At 37.4% G+C, this 23,208-nt stretch overlaps 1 pseudogene; it reads left to right on the top strand.

Annotated features, from left to right (window-relative positions):
• LOC127852434 (probable ubiquitin carboxyl-terminal hydrolase FAF-X) overlaps window positions 1–23,208 on the top strand; it is a 121,425-nt pseudogene that overhangs the window by 13,977 nt on the left and 84,240 nt on the right.

The following is a 23,208-nucleotide window of genomic DNA, read 5'->3' as shown; positions in this document are numbered from 1 at the left end:
ATTCAATGAAGTACCTGATATCGGCATCTTCAACTTGCCACTATACCATTCAATGAAGTACCTGATATCGGCATCTTCAACTTGCCACTAAACCATTCAATGAAGTACCTGATATCGGCATCTTCAACTTGCCACTATACCATTCAATGAAGTACCTGATATCGGCATCTTCAACTTGCCACTATACCAAGCAATGAAGTACCTGATATCGGCATCTTCAACTTGCCACTATACCATTCAATGAAGTACCTGATATCGGCATCTTCAGCTTGCCACTATACCATTCAATGAAGTACCTGATATCGGCATCTTCAACTTGCCACTTAACCATTCAATGAAGTACCTGATATCGGCATCTTCAACTTGCCACTATACCATTCAATGAAGTACCTGATATCGGCATCTTCAACTTGCCACTATACCAAGCAATGAAGTACCTGATATCGGCATCTTCAACTTGCCACTATACCATTCAATGAAGTACCTGATATCGGCATCTTCAACTTGCCACTATACCATTCAATGAAGTACCTGATATCGGCATCTTCAACTTGCCACTATACCATTCAATGAAGTACCTGATATCGGCATCTTCAACTTGCCACTATACCATTCATTTATTTAACTTCCCAGAGGAACTATCTTGTAGATGCTTTAATGTAGCTTTATTGTACAATTCAATTTCTTCAGGTGGCAGCCTTTTCAAAGTTATATTTTATGTAATTAATTTATATTCGACCATATGGTTGTTGTCTCAATAATGCCCCCAGCATAAGCAAGACGTCTTCCTTGTTAGGTCCTACTGACTTGTGCCCTCCTTGTTTTAATGTTGCTATTAATGTTAAAACATGTATGTGAGCAATTTATCTGTTGCAAAAAGGCAATTTTTAGCTCGACTATTATATATAAAATATATATAGTGAAGCTATCCTACTCAACCCGGCGTTTCCGTTCCGTTAGTGTTAGCGTGCAAATGTTAAAGTTTTCGTACTACCCCAAGTATTTTCATTGTCCCTTGACATATTGCTTGCATATTTATGCTCCCCTTCAAAGAAGAGGGGGTATATTGCTTTGCTCATGTCGGTCGGTCTGTTGGTCGGTTGGTCGGTCCGTCCACCAGGTGGTTTCCGGATGATAACTCAAGAACGCTTGGGCCTAGGATCATGAAACTTCATAGGAACATTGATCATGACTCGCAAATGACCCCTATTGATGTTGAAGTGACTAGGTCAAAGGTCAAGGTCACAGTGACCCGAAATAGTAAAATGGTTTCCGGATGATAACTCAAGAACGCTTATGCCTAGGATCATGAAACTTGATAGGTAGATTGATCAGGACTCACAGATGACCCCCGAAATAGTAAAATGGTTTCCAGATGATAACTCAAGAACGCTTATGCCTAGGATCGCTTTATAATTTTTAGCTTTTTTAATTGTCAAAAGATGCATATAATGGCTATTTTAGACCATGGCAAATGTTCAGTAATACTGTTTCCTAACAAAGTAACGCTTATGCCTAGGATCATGAAACTTGATAGGTAGATTGATCATGACTCGCAGTTGACCCCTATTGATTTTCAGGTCACTATATCAAATGTCAAGGTCACAGTGACCCGAAATAGTAAAATGGTTTCTGGATGATAACTCAAGAACGCTTATGGCTACGATCATGAAACTTCATAGGTACATTGATCATGACTCGCAGATGACCCCTATTGATTTTCAGGTCACTAGGTCAAAGGTCAAGGTCAGGATGACCCGAAATAGTTAAATGGTTTCCAGATGATAACTCAAGAACGCTTATGCCTAGGATCATGAAACTTCATAGGTACATTGATCATGACTTGCAGATGACCCCTATCGATTTTGAGGTAACTCGGTCAAAGGTCAAGGTCATGGTGACCCGAAATAGTAAAATGGTGTCCGGATGATAACTCAAGAACGCTTATGGCTACGATCATGAAACTTCATAGGTACATTGATCATGACTCGCAGATGACCCCTATATATTTTCAGGTCACTAGGTCAAAGGTCAAGGTCACGGTGACCCGAAATAGTAACATGGTTTCCGGATGATAACTCAAGTACGCTTATGCCTAGGATCATGAAACTTGATAGGTAGATTGATCAGGACTCGCAGATGACCCCTATTGATTTTCAGGTCACTAGGTCAAAGGTCAAGGTCACAGTGACAGAAAACATATTCACACAATGGCTGTCACTACAACGTAGAGCCCATATGGGGGGCATGCATGTTTTACAAACAGCCCTTGTTATTATGGTTGTCAGTACAAAAGTTCTACCGAAAACCGACGACTGCGTCTTTGTTTTATTGCCCAATCAAGCCCTGAACATCCAATATCCTGTGTATTACGAAACCCAAACTTTAGATATGCACGTGTCGTCTTACAAAAACAATGATTTTATAGAGGTCAGTAAACAGATCGAAGTAGCTAACACAGTTAATTCCCGTACATGTATATGATATCGGAAACGAGACTTGCTTTAAGCATTGAAAATAATTTTCATAAGAATTGCTAAACACAAATGAGAACAAAACCAATATACACAGACGACACAAACTATAAATAAGTTTGACAATTACATTCAAACATTTACTTCAATTTTTTCCACATTTCCAGTAAATGACTTGTAGATGTTGCATAAAATCTAAAGATAAATTAAGCTGTTTATTGGTCGTTTCAAAAGAATATGACGGATACACGACGCTTTTTTGTGCAATCAGTATACATGTACATTTCAACAATTGTTTCAATAATTAAAGAACTAAAAGCGCGTAACGCTAACGATACAGCGTGTTTGAATTTTTTTTATTTAGAGTAAATGCCAATGCCAAATAATTGGCGAGATGCTTCGGTAATTTGAAATTTACTACGAAATTCTGAATTGAAATTAAAAGATCCCACTGCTGTCTGCATTCCAAAGATTTTATTTAGCAATATATACACATACCCCAATAATCACACTTTTTATCTGGACAAAATAATTCATTAAATGATGTTCAATAATTATTTGTGACTAGAATTTGTAATAGAACATGAACTGTACACGACGCTAGCACAACGAGTCGGGTGACTTACGCAAGTTGGAATACCCCTGACCTGACAGGGCACTTATTTCATCAAATCTTTAAATAAAATCTTATGCCGAAATCCATTTGATACTTGTTGAACATTTATGGAAATGAAATTCTTAAGCATTAGTTTCGTCAATATGTACCCGAATTTGCTTTTACACGTGGTAGAGGCATAAAAGGGATTATTGGGTAGTGGATAGAAACGTGAGAAGTCGCATGTATGCGGTAAAGAATACGGATACTTTGGAAATATGATGAAAATTCTAATAACGAACATTTCCAATGTATTATGTAGTGTATGTTTTTCGGAACGTAGTTACTCTACATTTAATAAACATTATGATGCAAAACTCGGGATCAGTTTCTATCCAAGACAAATTATAGTTCATAAAATTGTTCGCCGATTGACTCGGCATCATATCACCAATTTCCTCGGCATCATGCCAAGGCGTTTCGCGGAGTCGAGATAAGGAGTGACTCCGCGAAAAAACGCGGCCACTAGGCGGCAAGATGGTTGATGCCGAGTACACTCGATGTCGTAAAACTCCGTGGATCGCGGAATTTGCTTTTTTTGCGTGATCTGTACTGTAAAGGAGACTGACTTGCAAAACTGCCTCTCTAAATTAGTTGTGAGCTAATGCTCACAACTAGAAATGGGGACCAGACAATTTGTCCAGTTAGAGAGGATTTCGTTAAGTGGGTTTATAGTGTATTTCATTGATCCCAATTTACTGGTGTATCTTACCTAAGAAGGTTATAAAATAAAAAAGGGCAAAAACTCATCACAATGTGTGTTTTTGTTTCAGGAATGTATTCTGAAGAATGCAGAGGAGCTGGTAGAACTGTATGTGGTGAAGCTGTCCCAGGACTTGTTTCCCCTGCTGGAGCTGCTGGCCATGGTCTTCCATCCACAGTGCATGTACGGGCGAGCCTAGCTCTGAGAAAACTTGGCGTGATACATGTGTCAGTGTGTAGTGTTGTTCCAGACTAGCCTGTGAAGTCCGCACAGGCTAATCAGGGATGACTCTTTCAGCTTTTATGGAATTTTTTGTTCAAAGCGGTCTCTTCTAAATGAAACTCCAGTGTAGGTGGAAAATGTGGTCCCTGATTAGCCTATGGTGGACCACCTGGAGCTCATCTCGGAGGACATTTTACGCACATGCAATAAGCCCATTTTTCTCATAACAGGGCTAAAATGAGCTTTACAAGTTGAACTCCAATATACTTTTGAAAACAATTTTATTTAAGAAATAATACTTTTCTATCATGGTTTGTTGTCGAATAACCCACAGTAAGGAGTGTAGATGCGTAGGAATTAAATCACGAGTGCGAAGCACGAGTGATTTGATAACACGCATCTATACAACTTACTGTGGGTTATTCGACAACAAACCATCATATAAAAATATTATTTCGATTCTAACACGATTCTGATTGATTTGGTTCAAGCTATAGGACGTGAACTATATTTTTCAATACCCCGCCCTTCTTAGTACTAAGTTCACTATTTAGTGACGTCATTGAATTGTACAAACATATGACGTCATTTCATTCATAAATATTTTGCAAATTACGTCACTTTCATTGAAAACAACAATCGTAGAAACTTAATGACGTCACGTTTATTGATGCTATTGAAAAGCTGACATTCTATAAATGTTTTCTGAATTACGTTCCCTAACAAATAACATTTTTTGTAGACGTGGTTATGCCACTGATCACCAAATATACAATTTGTTGTTTCATTATTTTTATATACATGCTACATTTATTACATTTCTTTTAGAGCGGGTTTTAGCACGTGCATTTTACTGCAATATTTTCTTTATTTATTCGGAACTATTTTCGAAACATTAAGCTCCGCCCATAAGTTATTGCAGAATAACCCACACTTGATTTCCTTCTTTTTCTATAGAAAGCAAGTCGCGTGTCGTGTTAGAATTGTAATTTTATAGCAGGGGCGTAGCTAGATGAAAATGATGTGTTCGCAATTTCCAGTGCATATGGCATTGGCTATGTGCGAAATGGCGAGATTGGGGAGGAAGTGTGAGGGGGTATTCCCCCTCTCACAAGGGGGGTATGGGTGGTCTCCCCCAGAATATGTTTATGTCTCCCAGTCTATACTGGGGGACATATTGTTTTGCCCTGTCTGTTGGTTTGTTGATTTGTTTGTTCGTTTGCGTCAAACTTTAACATTTGCAATAACTTTTGCAATATTGAAGATAGCAACTTCATATTTGGCATGCATGTGTATCTCATGGATCTGCACATTTTAAGTGGTGAAAGGTCAAGGTCATCCTTCACAGTCAATGGTCAAATATATGGGTCAAAATTGCTCATTTTATATACACTATAACTTCCTAACATCTCATATGCATGGAGCTGCACTTTTTGAGTGGTGAAAGGTCAAGGTCATCCTCCAAGGTCAAATATATGGGGGGTGGACAAAGTGTTTCACAAACACATCTTGTTTTTTAATGAAAACGCCATTTGGTGGCATTTTACTTGTTTTTTATGCCCCCCTTCGAAGAAGAGGGGGTATATTGTTTTGCACGTCGGTCGGTCTGACGGTCCGTTTGTTGGTCTGTCCACCGAATGGTTTCCGGATGATAACTCAAGATCGCTTACGCCTATAATCATGAAACTTTATAGGTACATTGATCATGACTCGCAGATGATCCCTATTTATTTTCAGGTCACTAGGTCAAATGTCAAGGTCACAGTGACTCGAAACAGTAAAATGGTTTCCGGATGATAACTCAAGAATTCTTACGCGTATGATCATGAAACTTCATAGGAACATTGATCGTGACTGGCAGATGACCCCTGTTGTTTTTCAGGTCACTAGGTCAAAGGTCAAGGTCACAGTGACTCGAAATAATAAAATGGTTTCCAGATGATAACTCAAGAATGCTTATGCCTAGGATCATGAAACTTTATAGGAACATTGATCATGACTGGCAGATGACCACTATTGATTTTCAGGTCACTAGGTCAAAGGCCAAGGTCACAGTGACTCGAAACAGTAAAATGGTTTCCGGATGATAACTCAAGAATGCTTATGCCTAGGATCACAAAATTTCATAGGAACAGTGATCATGACAGGCAGATGACCCCTATTAATTTTCAGGTCACTAGGTCAAAGGTCAAGGTCACAGTGACTCGAAACAGTAAAATGGTTTCCTGATGATAGCTCAAGAATATTTAGGCCTAGGATCATGAAACTTCATAGGTACATTGATCATGACTGGCAGATGATCCCTATTGATTTTCAGGTCACTAGGTCAAAGGTCAAGGTCACAGTGACAAAAAACATTCACACAATGGCTGCCACTACAACTGAGAGCCCATATGGGGGGCATGCATGTTTTACAAACAGCCCTTGTTTTTACAATATTTTGATGTCGCCGAGACCCAGTCAGAGTTCTTTGATTTATTGATTGGATAGTGTAAAACGCCATTTTCAACAGTATTTCAGTTTTATTGCGGCGGTCTGCGCACCTGATATCTTCTCGGGTACTATACGAAAAAAAATAAGCATTGGATCGCTTTCCCCACAAAAACAGTGGTAACTGAGACATGAATAAACCATTTCACAATGACTGTCTTGATGCGTAATAAACAGGTTACTGCACGGGAGATTAGGGCTGGGAAGTGATATCAGCCCATTCCATGATATCCGCCATCTGGCAGTTACCACGGTAATGGGCCAATATATCACTTCCCTGCCCTCATCACTCATGTAATAACCTCTAATAAAAATACTTTTCATGTTAAAGTAGTCAGAAAGTAGTTTTATAATTTGCAGTCCTGTACATCTTCTAACTTGAAAATACCTGGGGATTGGATATACTGGCCAATATAAAATAGGTGAACTAAACTGCGAAGGAAGACAAAGGTTCGACAAATATCTGAATGATTTAATAATCTATCAGTATTGTAACGAACCTTGTAGGGAAAAGGTAAGAATGAGCTGTATATCAGGTTTTTATGCCCCCGTAGGGTGGCATATAGCAGTTGAACTGGCCGTCAGTCAGTGTGTCTGTCCGTTTATCAAAAAAAAAAACTTAAACGTTGGCCATAACTTTTGCATTATTGAAGATAGAAACTTGATATTTGGCATGCATGTGCATCTCACGGAGCTGCACATTTTGAGTGGTGAAAGGTGAAGGTCAAGGTCATCCTTTAAGGTCAAATGTCTAATATATGGCGTCTGTCCGTCCATCCAAAAACTTTAACACTGGCCATAGCTTTTTCACTGTTGAAGATAGCAACTCGATATTTGGCATGCATGTGTATCTCATGGAGCTGAACATTTTGAGTGGTGAAGGTCAAGGTCATCCTTCAAGGTCAAATGTCAAATATATGGCGTCTGTCCGTCCAAAAACTTTAACATTGGCCATAATTTTTTCAATTTTGATGATAGCAACTTGATATTTAGCATGAATGTGCATCTCACGGAGCTGCACATTTTGAATGGTGAAAAGTTAAGGTCAAGGTCATCCTTTAAGGTCAAATGTCTAATATATGGCGTCTGTCTGTCCGTCCAAAAACTTTAACATAGGCCATAATGTTTTCACTATTGAAGATAGCAACTTGATATTTGGCATGCATGTGTATGTCATGGAGTTGAACATTGTGAGTGGTGAAAGCTGAAGGTCAAGGTCATCCTTCAAGGTCAAATGTCAAATATATGGCGTCTGTCCGTCCGAAAACTTTAACATTGGCCAAAACTTTTTCAATATTGAAGTGGAAGTTCAAGGTCAATGTCATCCGTCAAGGTCAAAGGTAAAACAAATTATTTTTTTTTATATTTCAAAGCGGCGCAATAGGGGGCATTGTGTTTCTGACGAACACATCTCTTGTTGTCAATACATCATACTTTATTTCGTCAGTCCACTTGCAGTCCGACAAAATAACTGGGTATGATGGTGAAAATTGTTTGTTACTGGAGGCTTCCATTTTGATGCATATGTTATGAAAAGGGTGTATGACGTAATTGTATAAATGACATCACCAATAAATCAAAGAGAGACAAATATTATATGACCTGCTCTACTAGCTGTAAGAGTTGTCCACCAGTCATTTTTAAAATTCCGTGCAATATTGTCTCAAATGTGGTGTGTGCGTTACATTTCTCATAAGTGTGCACACAATGCGTTATAAAGTAACTTTGATTTTGCAATGTGTACATTATAGTAATTGTTGGCAAAAGAAGCACACATTTCCTTAATTTTGGAAAGACAACATGATTTTTAGCCCGGCTGTTTTCGGATAAAACCCGAGGTATTGTCATAGACAGCTCCTCCGCCTTCTGTGTCGTGCTAAAACCTTAACATTGGCTCTAAAATCAAAGTGCTTCCACCTACAACTTTGAAACTTCATATGTACCTTCACCTTGATGAGTTCTACATGCCACACCCATTTTTCGGTCACTGGGTCAAAGGTCAAGGTCACTGTGAACTCTATAAAAAAACATGAACACCGCCTAGCGGGTGCATACCTTTATTACATGATCTTTAAAAAACAAGGTCATTCAAATGTCAAGGTCAAATTCAACTTGCCAGGTACAGTACCCTCATGATTGTATGAAACTATTTGAATTTTGAAAGCAATAGCCTCGATACTTGAGAAGTAAAATGGATCTAAACACAAAAATTAACCAAATATTCAAAGTTACTAAGTCAAAAAAGGGCCATAACTCCATCAAAATGCCAACCGGAGTTATGCAACTTGTCTTGTACAGTCCCCTTATGATAGTTAGCGAGTGTTCCAAGTCTGATAACAATAGCTATGATACTTTAGGAGTAGTCAACCAAAACACAAAACCTAGCAAACTTTTCAATTTTCTAAGCATAAAGGGGTCATAATTCTGTCAAAATGCCAGTCAGAGTTACATAACTTTGCCTGCTCAGCCCCCTAATGATAGTTAGTAAATGTTGCAAGTATGACAGCAATAGCTTTGATACTTTAGGAATAAAGTGGACCTAAACACAAAAACTTAACTTAATTTTCAATTTTTATGTCCCCCACTATAGTAGTGGGGGACATATTGTTTTTGCCCTGTCTGTCTGTTGGTCTGTTGGTCTGTTTGGCCCAACTTTAACATTTTGCAATAACTTTTGCTATATTGAAGATAGCAACTTCATATTTGGCATGCATGTGTATCTTATGAAGCTTCACATTTTGAGTGGTGAAAGGTCAAGGTCAAGGTCATCCTTCAAGGTCAGAGGTCAAATAAATGTGGCCAAAATCGCTCATTTTATGAATACTTTTGCAATATTGAAGATAGCAACTTGATATTTGGCATGCATGTGTATCTCATGGAGCTGCACATTTTGAGTGGTGAAAGGTCAAGGTCAAGGTCATCCTTCAAGGTCATAGGTCATATATATGTGGCCCAAATCGCTTATTTTATGATTACTTTTGCAATTTTGAAGATAGCAACTTGATATTTGGCATGCATGTGTATCTCATGGAGCTGCACATTTTGAGTGGTAAAAGGTCAAGGTCAAGGTCATCCTTCACAAGGTCGAGGTCATCCTCCAAGGTCAAACGTCATATAGGGGGACATTGTGTTTCACAAACGCATCTTGTTTAAGTATAAACAGGTCACAAAATTTCTATTAAATGCCAGCCAGAGTTATGTAACTTTGCCTGCCCAGTCCCCTCATGATAGTAAGTGTACCAAGTTTGAATGCAATAACTTGGATACTTTATGAGAAAAAAGGACCTGAACACAAAACTTAACCGGACGCCGATGCAGACACCGACGCTCGGGTGATGACAAAAGCTCATAATTGAAAAAAAAAGATGAGTTAAAAAAAAGGAAATTGCACCCGCAGCCGAGCGTTGGCACCCGCTATGCGGTTCTCTTGTTTAAATCAAAAGAGCCCAGCCTCTTTACTAAAATGATGAAACAAAACGCTGCATTGTTAGAAATACAGGAGAAATATCTGAAAAAAGCCAGCTGGACCCCATTTGCTTGCAGGTTCCACAACTACAACTGTACACGCCCCTCATGGACGGTCCCCGCTGGCTCCACTCTCCCGGACGACGCCCTTTATGCCCGGCCCCCTAACCCCAGGACTCCCTTGGTAAGCTACAGGGATTAAAGGATTTCTTCTCCAAGCAAAATTCCAGTTTAGGCTGAAAGTATCGTCCCTGATCTGGGACGACACTATACTTACATATCTTTTCCTTACCTGACCCTAGGACTTCTAGGCTAAGCTACATGGGAGAATCTCAAACTCAACTTGCAAGCTTTGAACACAGTTTTACTTCTTAGGTTTATCATCATACAGTTTCCTAATGAACTTGAATTAAACATGCTTAATACAAATGCTTGGTAATTCCTTAGACTTGTTTTAAGGGATGGAATTTTGCTTACCTATGTTTTTTTTTTTTTTTCACATCATTGGCCTAGAAGTATGTGTTTATCTCAATGCCTAGAAGAGATAAGAATAATGCGTTAATTTTCCTGTGACAAATATGCATTACATTTAATAGTTTTGTCATGCAGTTCTACAATTGATGATATTGTGAGGCTACTTAAATTCTTTTTTTTCTCAATCACACAACATTACAGTGATGACAGGGTCACATTGTAAAGTAATTTAGGAATATTGATCAGCAAGCCCACATTTAATCATATAATACATATATCGGTTATTGTTATGTAAAAGTTATATACTGGTGGAATGTATTTGAGTCTTGCTCTTGGATAATGGGGCGTTGTACATGTGAGTACAGTGTAGCCCCAGAGCGGCCTGTGCTGTCCGCATTTAAGCCCCATTTTCCCAGACTGAGGCTCATTCATTGTTCCCATGCTGTGTTTCAGGGTTGGCTGGTTGACCTGGTGAACAAGTTTGGTTCCCTCGATGGTTTCCATATCCTACTGGAGAGGTTTACTACTGGACCCGCATTGTCTGTGTCTGTCATAGCCGCACTGATCAAGTAAGCTGGAGAAACTTAGTGTTATTGAATAGATATCTTATGTTTCCTTCTCTATTATGTTGTTCAGAGTTTATTATGTACTATAAGAGCATGTTATTCTGTAGGTTTCTCACACTTTTTAATGTAAAGTTGATGTATATTCCTAATTTAACTATCTCGTTATATGTCTATTTACTGACCAATTTGAAAAGTTTTCTTTTGTTAACCGATCAGGCATTTTGACTGTTTTAATTGAGTTTAAAACTGTATCATTTTGGGCAAGAAAAAATTATCACTCAGACATTCTATTTGTAATATTTAAAAAGTAGAGGCATATGTGTGAACAGATTGTGATTATGTTTTTAGCTCGACTATTATACAGTAGACTCTGCCAATACTGGACTCTCTGAATACCGGAACTCTCGGGATTCCGAACGGTCGGGCCAGTCCCGTATTTTCTCCTTCTATTTCTTTGCTAAAAAATGTTGAATAAACCGAACTCTCTCAAAACCGGAAACCGAACAGATATCTCCGTGAATTTGTCATTTTCAACGAAAAAACATTGAGTATACCGGACGGTATAAATTCTCAAGATGCCCGGGGCGTGAAAATTACAATACCTAGTCAGCACAGGGCGTGCGGTGTCACACATTTTGCTCGCGCAATTATCGATAACCGGATTAAACATACCATAAAGGTGTTAAGTCGTTACGGTGCTATGGAAGTCGGATTAAGTAATGTAAAACAAACTGTGAATGTCTATAATAGACGTGCGTTAAAACCAAAAATGATTGACTGGATTATTTTATTAAGCCTATGAAAAACAATTGAATTAAAAAATTAATGCATGCCGTTGCGACGATCACTTTCTTGTGATCTTCTCGGGTATTTTAAAAGATCTTATAGCCATGTTTTTAACGCTTAAATGGTTGTATAAGGATAGGATAACTGTCCTCTTCGCATGCAGCGCCACGGGAATTTGCCCTCTGTCTGCAGCGGTACGGACATGAGACGGATGGCGACTTCCTGGCAACTGCAGACACCCTCCTTAACATTTCAGAAAATAAGATCGTAAAGCAGAAATCTGCACTGAAGCAGAGAGTGATCTCGGACTTTTTTGTGAAATCGTGAACTTCAAAAATGTGTAGGTTTTGAGATTATGAATGTCTTGAAAATAATTATGACGCTGTTTTTATCGTGTGTGTATGTTTTGTGAAATGTGGTACATGTATGTACTGAATAATAAATCGTGTGTCTACAACAATCGTATTTGTGTCGTCACTCGCCTATATGACAAATATCACGTACATACATGATTGTATAAAGCACCACGCTTACTTTGGGATTAATAAAACAAGTTTGTATGGAATGTTTTTTGCTTTTAATCGAATAAAACACTTTTTTTGAAGAATGCTTTTAACATAATCATTACATGAGTACAGTTATCACATGGTATATGTAAATGAATATGGTTTGTTTTATTTTTATGTGTTTTTCTACACAATGTATACAATGTATATTTCGGCATTATGCATACTCTTGGTAAACCAGAACTCTCTGAAAACCAGATGATCATGCCGGTCCCTAGACCGTTCGGTTTACAGAGAATCTACTGTATATGAACTATATTTAGTGGAGCTCTCCTACTCACCCCGGCGTTCCCGTGTCTGTTTGCGTGCATATCTTGAAAATGCTTTGGCGGATTTCATTGAAACTTGGTTTGAGTATATATATGCATAAGAGGATGATGCACGCAAAATGGCATTGTACCCCCAGTGATTTTTTTTTATTTTTTTTGTTACAACCTGTGGCATTTGGATTGGGAAAATTAGCGCGATAAACCATGAAATTGGGGAAAATAGCGCGATAAACCATGAAATTGGGAAACATTATAAATATGATTATAAGAACAGAATAAAAATTGCTAAGTTCATGTTTGACAGCATTTTTATATTATAAAGTGTTGCTTTCATGTCTTCTTACAGCGTTTAGTTAATATCCTTCCACATGGATATTAAACTTGCAATCATCTATAGATTCTTCAATATATATGTACCATTATGAATTAATCATAATCTCTTTAAGAGTATGAATTTAATTCAGGATGGTTTTTAAAGTAAAATATGATATGGTGAAAACATTAACAAATATTAACAGACATGCTTAAGTGTTCTTGCTGTGTTAATGTTGTATTAAATGGAGTTAAAATAATACATTTCATTTGTTTACCTTTTAATATCTTGCACAATTGACATCCTCAGTTCAATGCCATTTCACCAAACTATACAGCGTGACAAACATAATAAAGCAGAATATCCATATGAATCTGATTATACACAGATCCACTAACATATAAATCAAATCATGTTTGTCTCTTTCCATTTTCGAACCATACACATCTTATATGCTTTAACTTTGAGAGTAAACTAACTAAAATTTCCCGACACAGATTTACGTGACGCACATTCACTGTGAAGATTTCTAATAAAGATTTGTTGTTGTTCATCTCAAACATAGTATTTTGCGTTAATTGACACACACATTCAATTATCTCCTAATAACCATGTGATGTTCGCTGTTAATTTTAGTGTTATTTATCATGTTCGCTGCTCATCGCAAACTTCTCGTCTGCTTGCCGCCAACTTGGAAGTGTGTAAAAAACAGGCGTTAACAATTGGGATACATCGACTATCGACGGTATCCTCGGCAATATAGAAAGAGATGTGTGGATAGCAACATAAAATCGTATTCGGCTACATTCGCGAACATTCGTCAGTCAGTTGTCATTCGGCGAAGACTCGACAAGCTCGATTAGATTGGTTACCACCCCTTATCTTTCGCTACTCTGTATATATTATAGTCAACGAAGTCAACGGTTATATTCAACGGGGGACCAGTTAAAAGCTCGATCGGCACTCGTTCTACGAAATTAACGCTAAGTGACATCGTAATCTTATTGGCTTTATTGGGAAAATTTGGTCATTTTTTGGGAAAATTTGGTCAGATTTTTTGGAAAAAACGTCATTTTTTGCAATTGGGATGCAGCCAAATATCGGCGGTAATTTTGGGGAAAAAAAAATCACTGACACCATATGTTAAAAACAGAGTTATGGCCCTTTGTATCTTGAAAAAATGCTTTTTACTATAGGCACTTTTGTGTCTGGAGCCATATCTGACCGTGCTTTGGCGGATTTCATTGACACTTGGTATGAGTATATATATGCATAAGAGGATGATTCACGCAAATGGCATTGTATACCATCTGTTCAAAACAGAGTTATGGCCCTTTGTATCTTGAAAAAAAGCTTTTTACTAAGGCACTTTTGTGTCAGGAGCCATATCTTGGAAGTGCTTTGGCGGATTTCATTGAAACTTGGTATGAGTATATATCCCCCGCCAGAGGCGGAGGGATATTGTTTTTGCACTGTCTGTCCGGCTGTCCGTCCGTCACTTTTGTGTCCGGAGCCATATCTTGGAAGTGCTTTTGCGGATTTCATTGAAACTTGGTTTGAGTATATATATGGATAATAGGATGATGCACGCCAAATGGCATTGTACACCATCTGATAATAACAGAGTTATGGCCTTTTGTATCTTCAAAAAAATGCTTTTTTTAGTGTCAAATATAACACTTTTGTGTCCAGAGGTATATTGGCGGGGGATATCATGCTCTTGAAGCTGTGACAGGCCAAATGAAGTCTGTGTCATGCAAATTGAAAAACCTTGATAAAAACTACAGTCTTCTCATAATTTGTTTTGTACATGTCTCAGGTGAGCCACTTCAAGGACTGTTTATGTCTATGTTTGATCTCATTTTCAGACCGTTTGGCCATTGTGCTGAAGATTTGACTCCGCATGTCGTACAGACTTTCATGATCCCTATAGTGGTAAGTAAACAAGCCAGACTGGCAAGTTGTGTTGAAAAGCAAATTTTGATTACTGAAAGCAGAAATAAGTCAAACACAAAACATATGAGCCTCACTTTTGTAAACAAGGCTTAATACATAAGTGCAATTGTTGTCCCAGATTAGCCTGTGTATCTAATCGGTTTCTACACTTTAAGCTTTTATGGAATTTCCCTTTTCTATCTTAACAAAAATCCAGTTCAGTGGAAAGTGTCTTCCTAATCTGGGATGAGACTTAAAGCACATGCATTAAGCCCTATTTTCTCAGAGCCTCCCCATATTAGCAAACAAATAAAAATTCTATGTTTTCTCCCAGTTCACAAAATTAATCAAAGTATGAAGTGCTTTTTTTATAAAAGTCTTTTCATAATTCCTAAGCCTTGGAATGTGTTGATTAATAAAATAGTATTTTATTTATTTAGTTAATATACATTCCTGTGTCCTCTGTTCCATTTCCCAAGGAGCGTGTTCCCCAGTTCCTGGAAGAACTTACAGATGACAGTGCTTTTATACGCCCGTTTTTAAAAACGGTACGTATTATAGTTTCACCATTAGCGGGCGGGCGGGCGGCGTCAACAGCAGTGTCCGCTCTCTGATTCAAATAGTTTTCATCCGATCTTCACCAAACTTGGTCAGAAGTTGTGTCTAGACAATATCTAGGGCAAGTTCGAATATGGGTCATGCTGAATCAAAAACTAGGTCACGGGGTCATTTAGTGCATTTCAAGGATTAAGCATGGTGTCTGCTCTCTAATTGAAGTAGTTTTCATCCGATCTTCACCAAATTTAGTCAAAAGTTGTGTCTAGATACTATGTAGGTCAAGTTTAAATATGGGTCATGCTGGGTCAAAAACTATGTCACGAGATCACTTAGTGCATTTCAAGCATTTAGCATGGTGTCCGCTCTCTAATTGAAGTAGTTTTCATCCGATCTTCACCAAATTTGGTCAGAAGTTGTGTCTAGATGATATGTACGTCAAGTTCGAATATGGGTCATGCCGGGTCAAAAACGTGGTCACCAGGTTACTTAGTGCATTTCAAGCATTTAGCATGGTGTCCGCTCTCTAATTGAAGTAGTTTTCATCTGATCTTCACCTAATTTGGTCATAAGTTGTGTCTAGATGATATGCGGGTCAAGTTCAAATATGGATCATGCAGGGCCAAAAACAAGGTCACGAGGTCACTTAGTGCATTTCAAGCATTAAGCATGGTGTCCGCTCTCTAATTGAAGTAGTTTTCATCTGATCTTCACAGAATTTAGTCAGATGTTACATCTAAATGATATCTAGGTCAAGTTCAAATATGGGTCATGCCGGGTCAATAACTAGGTCTCGAGGTCACTTGGTGCATTTAAAGCATTGAGCATGGTGACCAAAACCTTCGAAAGAGCGAATATTGTGACAGTTTGGCACTCTTGTTTTTCATTCAAAATAGGACCTGGTAACTGGACCCATTCCCAATGGAAAAAAGTATATATTGTTCCCGAATGGGAGCTAAAAATTCCCAAATGGAAGGTTTCCAAAAGCAAAGAACAATTTATTTTTTATTTTTTTAGATCTCAATATTTTGTTCATCTCCCATCCATATAAGTTCAACCTTAGTGAATATAATACTGGACACACTTGTATCCTAAATTTTGAAGCATTTTTTTAGCAAAACAACAACACTAATTTCCCAATTTTAGTCAAAACGCTGCGAATTTTCCCAATCCAAAGGGACACGCCCCATTTTCAAAACGGTGAAAAAAAAACACTAGATGAGGAACTCAAGACGGGTATTGTTATAGAATATATCTGCCACTCTCTTGGGAAACGAGGCTTAATGCATGTGCTTAAAGTGTTGCCCCAGATTTGTCTGTGCAGTCTGCAGAGACTAATCAGGGACAACACTTACCGCTTAAACAAAAAATTCCATAAAAGCAGAAAATTTTATTGAGCCTGTTTTCCGAGAGCGAGGCGCATGATAGCAAAAAATATTGTATCCTTAATTCCACAGTAGCGTATTCCCCAGTTAAGTGTATGCAGGGGTGTCAATTGTCAAGATAATTCCAGAAATCCGGATTTGAACCATCCGGGGTTGATTTATAGATCAACGTAAATCCGATGAGTTTGAAGTTGTAGGGGTGGGGTGAGGGGAGTGGTAAGGGCAAATTAATTCGAGTGCGCGATCATTTGAGAATGGATATTGTTAAAGCTTCATCTGCATTCCAGAAATATGCACACAGTAGTGATAATGCTTAGTATTTTATTATACCCCCACAAACTAAGTTTAAGGGGTAATAAAGGAGTGAACTTCTGTCCATCTGTCTGCCGGTCAGTCGGTCCGTATTAAGTGTCCGCTCTCTAATTCAAGTTTGCTTTCATCCGATCATCACCAAACTTGGTCAGAAGTTGTATCTACATGATGTCTAGATCAAGTTTGAATATGGGTCATGCCGGGTCAAAAACTAGGTCACGGGGTCACTAAGTGCATTTTAAACATTCAACATGTTGTCTGCTCTCTAATTCAAGTAGTTTTCATTCAATCTTCACCAAACTTGGTCAGAAGTTTTATGTAGATGATCTCTATGCCAAGTTTGAATATCGGCCATGTTGGGCCAAAAACTAGGTCACCGGGTCACTTAGTGCGTTTTTAGCTCACCTGAGCACAACGTGCTCATGGTGAGCTTTTGTGATCGCCTTTTGTCCGTCTTCCTTCGTGCGGCGTCAACATTTTGCCTTGTGAACACTAGAGGCCACATTTATTGTCCGATCTTAATGAAACTTGGTCAAAACATTTGTCCCATTGATACCTCGACTGAGTTCGAAACTGGGTCATGCTGGGTCAAAAACTAGTCACTAGGTAAAAAAAAAGAATGTCATTGTGAACACTGTAGAAGTCACATTTGATGCCCAATCTTCATGTATTTTTGTCAAAATGTTTGTGTCAACGTAGCTCTCGGCAAATATTTTTATGGTTTGTGTGAAGGGACTGTAATAATAACGCAGAAAAATATATCAAAGATATATGTGATGTTTATGTTCTGGTGGTCAAGTGGCAAATGCCGACATTAATCACCATAATTAATTATACAACAATAACAGTAATAGCATTTATAAAAACAAGCAATATTGTAATACAATGAATACAATAAATACAGTTAATACAATAAATACAATAAATACCTTACGTGGCATTTAATTAGAACAGAGATTACAACAGAGCTCCAGATAAGGATTTGTGAAATTAGTAACGGTACTGCCACTGGCAGAAAGAAAAGGAGTAATGCTTAAAAATCAATAAGTACCTGTACTACCATATACAAAAATACAGGTAGTACTGTACTACCCGTGTTCTTGGATATTGAAGGGTGTATAACTGACTTTACAGAAACATTTGCAGCAATTATAATAAATATATGTAGCCTCTTAAACAGTTACTGTATTAGGTTTTCCATTCTTAATTATGATGCAAATACAACTACACATTAAAACTAATGACTAATACTATTTCTTCATTTTTCTTGACAAGAAAACACAAGCCAACTAGTAAGCTAAGTAAATGAACACTTATTTCACTGTCTCATTCGTTACCCATGGTGTTTTCTAAGCCACCGATGCAATCAAATCGTTTAATATCGGGGCGACAATGTCTTTTTCTGGGTTTACATATTTAATGTCAGGATGGTTAGACGACACCGTATGTAGTCATTATATGACAACAAAGTGTTGTTTTGAACCGCTTTCGGTTAAGCCGGCATTCCATTGCGCGCATACATATTGTTTTTTGATGGATTTACACTTTACAGGAAATCACGCGACAGAATAGACAAAAATATATGAACCCAGTCTACAACTTTTTGGTAATTTAAAATAACGAAAAGTGTTGTTAGGTTAGGGACCTACATCACGCTGCGCTGACGCAGACGTATCGGTACGGCCAGATTTTTCCGTAAATGCGTAAAATGGATATTAATGCCGTTATAATACGTCCAGTTTATAAAAATAAATGCGTAAATCTTCATGAAAAAGGCGTATTTACGGCTGTACGGCCCTTATCTGGAGCTCTGTTACAACAATACAAAGGTTAAAGTTTATAAATTGATTTATCACTAACCTGTAATAATAACGCAGAACAATATATCAAAGATATATGTGATGTTTATGTTCTGGCGGTCAAGTGGCAAATGCGCGGTTACTTGGGCTTTCCACTTGATCAACGCCGCGAACCAATCATGCGTGTAATAGGTTTAGGTGATACAAACTGGTTAGGATGTTATTTGAACTGTAGTAACTGTTTGGAAAGAATTAAGGTTGACAGTAAAATAGATATATATTGATTTCGTATGTTGAGATTTTGTAAAAAAAATAAGGATTTGTTAATTTACCCTATGATATTTGTCTAAATGATATGTTGGTTGAGATCAAAAATAGTTCCGGTTCTTTGAAAAACATGGCCACCAGGGGGTGTGGCAGTATTCCTTATATGGCTATAGAGAAACCTTGTGAACACTCTAGAACACTTGGTCAAAACATTGGTTTCATTGATATCTCGGACGAATTCGAAAATGGTCCAGATCGGTGAAAAAACATGGCTGCAAGGTGGGCGGGGCAGTTTTCTGTATATTTTCTTATATGGCTATAGTAAAACCTTGTTAACACTCTAGAGGCCACATTTATTTTCCGTTCTTCATGAAACTTGAAGATTTGTCCCAATGATATCTTTGATGATTTAAAAAATGGTAACCTTTTCTTGAAAAACATGGCTGCCAAGGGGCGGGGCATTTTTCCTTAAATGGCTATATATGGCTATAGTTAAATCTTGTTAACACTCTAGAGGCCACATTTATTGTCCAATCTTCATGAAATTTGGTCGGAAGATTTATCCCAATAATATCTTGGACGAGTTCGAAAATGATGCCGGTTGGTTGAAAAACATGGCCGCCAGGGGGCGGGTCATTTTTCCTTATATGACTATAGACGAGTTAACGCGTGACGTCACACGCACCTGCAAGTTTAGACTCCGCCCACTGGTTGGCAAAAAGAGGTGGAATTCATATAAGCGCATATAGAGAAGGTTGACATAATCATCGTCTTTATTGAAAATCATGAACTGTATCAAATATAATTTTACTATTTATGTCTGAATAAAACATAAGCATGTGTGGAAATTCATTTTTGGAACGATTATATTGTTGTTATTATTTGTGTTTACTAAAAAAAAGCTTTGGAGTGGAACACTATCTACGAGCTCGGTATGTGGTTACCACAAAAATCTCTACTAAACGCATCTTCACGTCCATTTTAGATACAAATGTTAGAAATGGAAATTCTTTTAGAATTAATTAAATTTAATGAAAGAACACAAATAAGGATGAAAACAAACCACAAATAGATCGGTTTTTGTTCGCAACATATAGAAACTGATTTTAACCTTAATATATCTGTACAAACTTACTATGTTACACAACAAATAAATTCATAAATCTAATTGTTTTATTTAATTGTGCACACCAATTTTGACACTTTTGTTTCAGCATTTCTAACCGTGTTTAATTGCACCGTTGTTCGTCACAAGCATATTATCTCGTTAGGATCGGAGACTGCCCAGACAATTACACAGAAAACATGCCGGTGTCATAAACATAGGGACCGACCTATACTTTAATTTGGTCCCTGCATAGACCACATGTCGCAGACTTTATGATACCTCCATGTCATCTCTTGGCATATTGAGCAGTCGTATTGAGCAAGCCAAATATTAAAGCCAAAATAAGTAACATTTGCTTTAATAAATAATTTAACATATTAAAAAAAGAAGATATTTGTCCGAAACGGATTAACAGGAACATGTGTATCTATATGTTAGCCAGTTTAATCATAATAATACTGTGCTTTATAACTTTAAATTTAAAATATTGTGCAATATTACTGCTACACAATTGATGTATTTAACGCGGGTACCGGCAAATGTATACTCGGCAATTGAGTGTAAAGATTGTACGTTCTTGCAGTGCACGTAACACCATCATGAAACCAAGCAATCACAATGGATAAACAATATTAGCGTAAAATAAATTAAATAAATATATATATTTATCATAAAATGCTAGATTGTTACATGTATCACTCCTTATTACTTGTTAAGAGATTTCAATATGCATGCAAAGACAGTTCAATTTGCACAAGATGCAGGTTTTATTTCCATTTGTATATTAAAATTTATTAATATTGTAATTCAATGGAAACGAAACGAAAATTCATTCTATGGAAAAGAAAATTACCACAACATTTAACGATTGTAATGTATTCCGTTTTTTATGGCTGTGTTTTATAATTGATTAAATGCGTCTCTCATAATACATTTTCGCTGATGAACAATAACAATATCCACACCGTTTATAGTTATTATCAAATTAATATAAGTTTTATAAGTTTTGAAATATCATTTTTTAAAGTCTTACTTTACAAAAGAATACGGCTAATTTATTGTTTTGTTTGTGGTATTGTCAGTATTTAGACTTCCGACCATGTTTACTCTGATACTAATAACTCATTTGTATTTTATAAAGAGGAAATTATATATATGAATATACATTTATTGGTACTAAATATGATACATGTATATTTGCACTATTGTTTAAGCGTTTTAATGTTTATTTCGAATTTTTTTATCGTTTATTTGACTAAACAAAAGCCCTTTATACATGTTTTACGTGACTGTAACCAGTGTTTTTGCCAACCAATCAGTGCTCATGCGCGAAAAATCCCGAATGTAAACAATAACAATTAACTCGTCTATAGTAAAACCTTGTTAACACTCTAGAGGCCACATTTAATGTCCAATCTTCATGAAATTTGGTCAGAAGATTTGTCTTATTGATATCTTGAATGAGTTCAAAAATGGTTACGTTTGCTGGAAAAACATGGCTGCCAAGGGGCAGGCATTTTTCCTTATATAGCTATATATGGCTATAGTAAAATCTTGTTAACACTCTAGAGGCCACATTTATAGTCCGATCTTCTCGAACTTGGTCCCAAAGTTTCATCCCAATAATATCTTGGAGGAGTTCAAAAATGATGCCGGTTGGTTGAAAAACATGGCCATCACTGGGCCGGGGCATTTTTCCTTATATGACTATAGTAAAACCTTGTTAACACTCTAGAGGTCTCATTTATTTTCCGATCATCATGAAACTTAGTCAGAAGATTTGCCTCAATGATATCTTGGATGAGTTCGAAAATGATTACGTTTGCTTGAAAAAAACATGGCTTCCAAGGGGGCGGGGCATTTGTCCTTATATGGCTTTAGTAAACCCTTGTTAACACTCTAGAGGCCACATTTATTTTCCGATCTTCATGAAACTTGGTCAGAAGGTTTGTCCCAATAATATCATGTTATCTCAGGTGAGCGCCTTTGAGGCCCTCTTGTTTAGTATTCAGCATGGTGTCCGCTCTCTAATTCCAATAGTTTTCATCTGATCTTCACCAAACTTGATCAGAAGTTTTATCTAGATGATCTTTAGGCCAAGTTCGAACATGGGCCTGGCCGGGTCAAAAACTAGGTCGCAGGATCACTCAGTGCGTTTTAAACATTGAGCATGGTGTCCCCTCTCTAATTGAAGTAGTTTTCTTCCGATCTTCACCAAAGTTGATCAGAAGTTTTATTTAGATGATCTCTAGGCCATGTTTTAACATGGGCCATGCCTTGCAAAAAACTAGGTCACGGGATCACTTAATGCGTTTTACACATTTAGTATGGTGTCCGCTCTCTATTTCAAGTACGTATCATCCGCTCTTCACCAAACTTGGTCAGAGGTTTAATCTAGATGATCTCTAGGCCATGTTTGAACATGGGCCATGCCGGGCCCAAAACAAGGGGTCACTTAGTCAGGCATTCAACCGTTCCTACTTTTTCCACTTTGTCCTGCTTTTTTATTTCCTTCCTACTTTTCCCTATTTTTGCACTAAAACTTCCTACAATTCCTACTTTTTGCTGGAGAAAAAAACACAATTTTTTGTAAGTTGTATTTTCAGAATGTAAATGCTGTAGAACTGGCACGTTTCTGTTGAGGAAAGGTGTGGCAAGCATCTCCAGCAATCTGATGTAAACTGTAGGTCAGTATTGGAGTTATTGATTATATAAGACTGCTAGTTGTATCCAGAAACACTTAATAATATATGTAGTCCAATGATGCACTGCTGAGGGTATTTGGTTACTTTCAAATTTACAATTCTAGCATATTATTATCAAAAATACAATATGATCGGGGTGGCCAAAGGTTCTGGAAAACA

This window comes from Dreissena polymorpha, chromosome 12 (assembly GCF_020536995.1).
Source record: "Dreissena polymorpha isolate Duluth1 chromosome 12, UMN_Dpol_1.0, whole genome shotgun sequence".
NCBI lineage: Eukaryota > Metazoa > Mollusca > Bivalvia > Myida > Dreissenidae > Dreissena > Dreissena polymorpha.
This window is presented reverse-complemented; position numbering and strand designations above follow the sequence as displayed.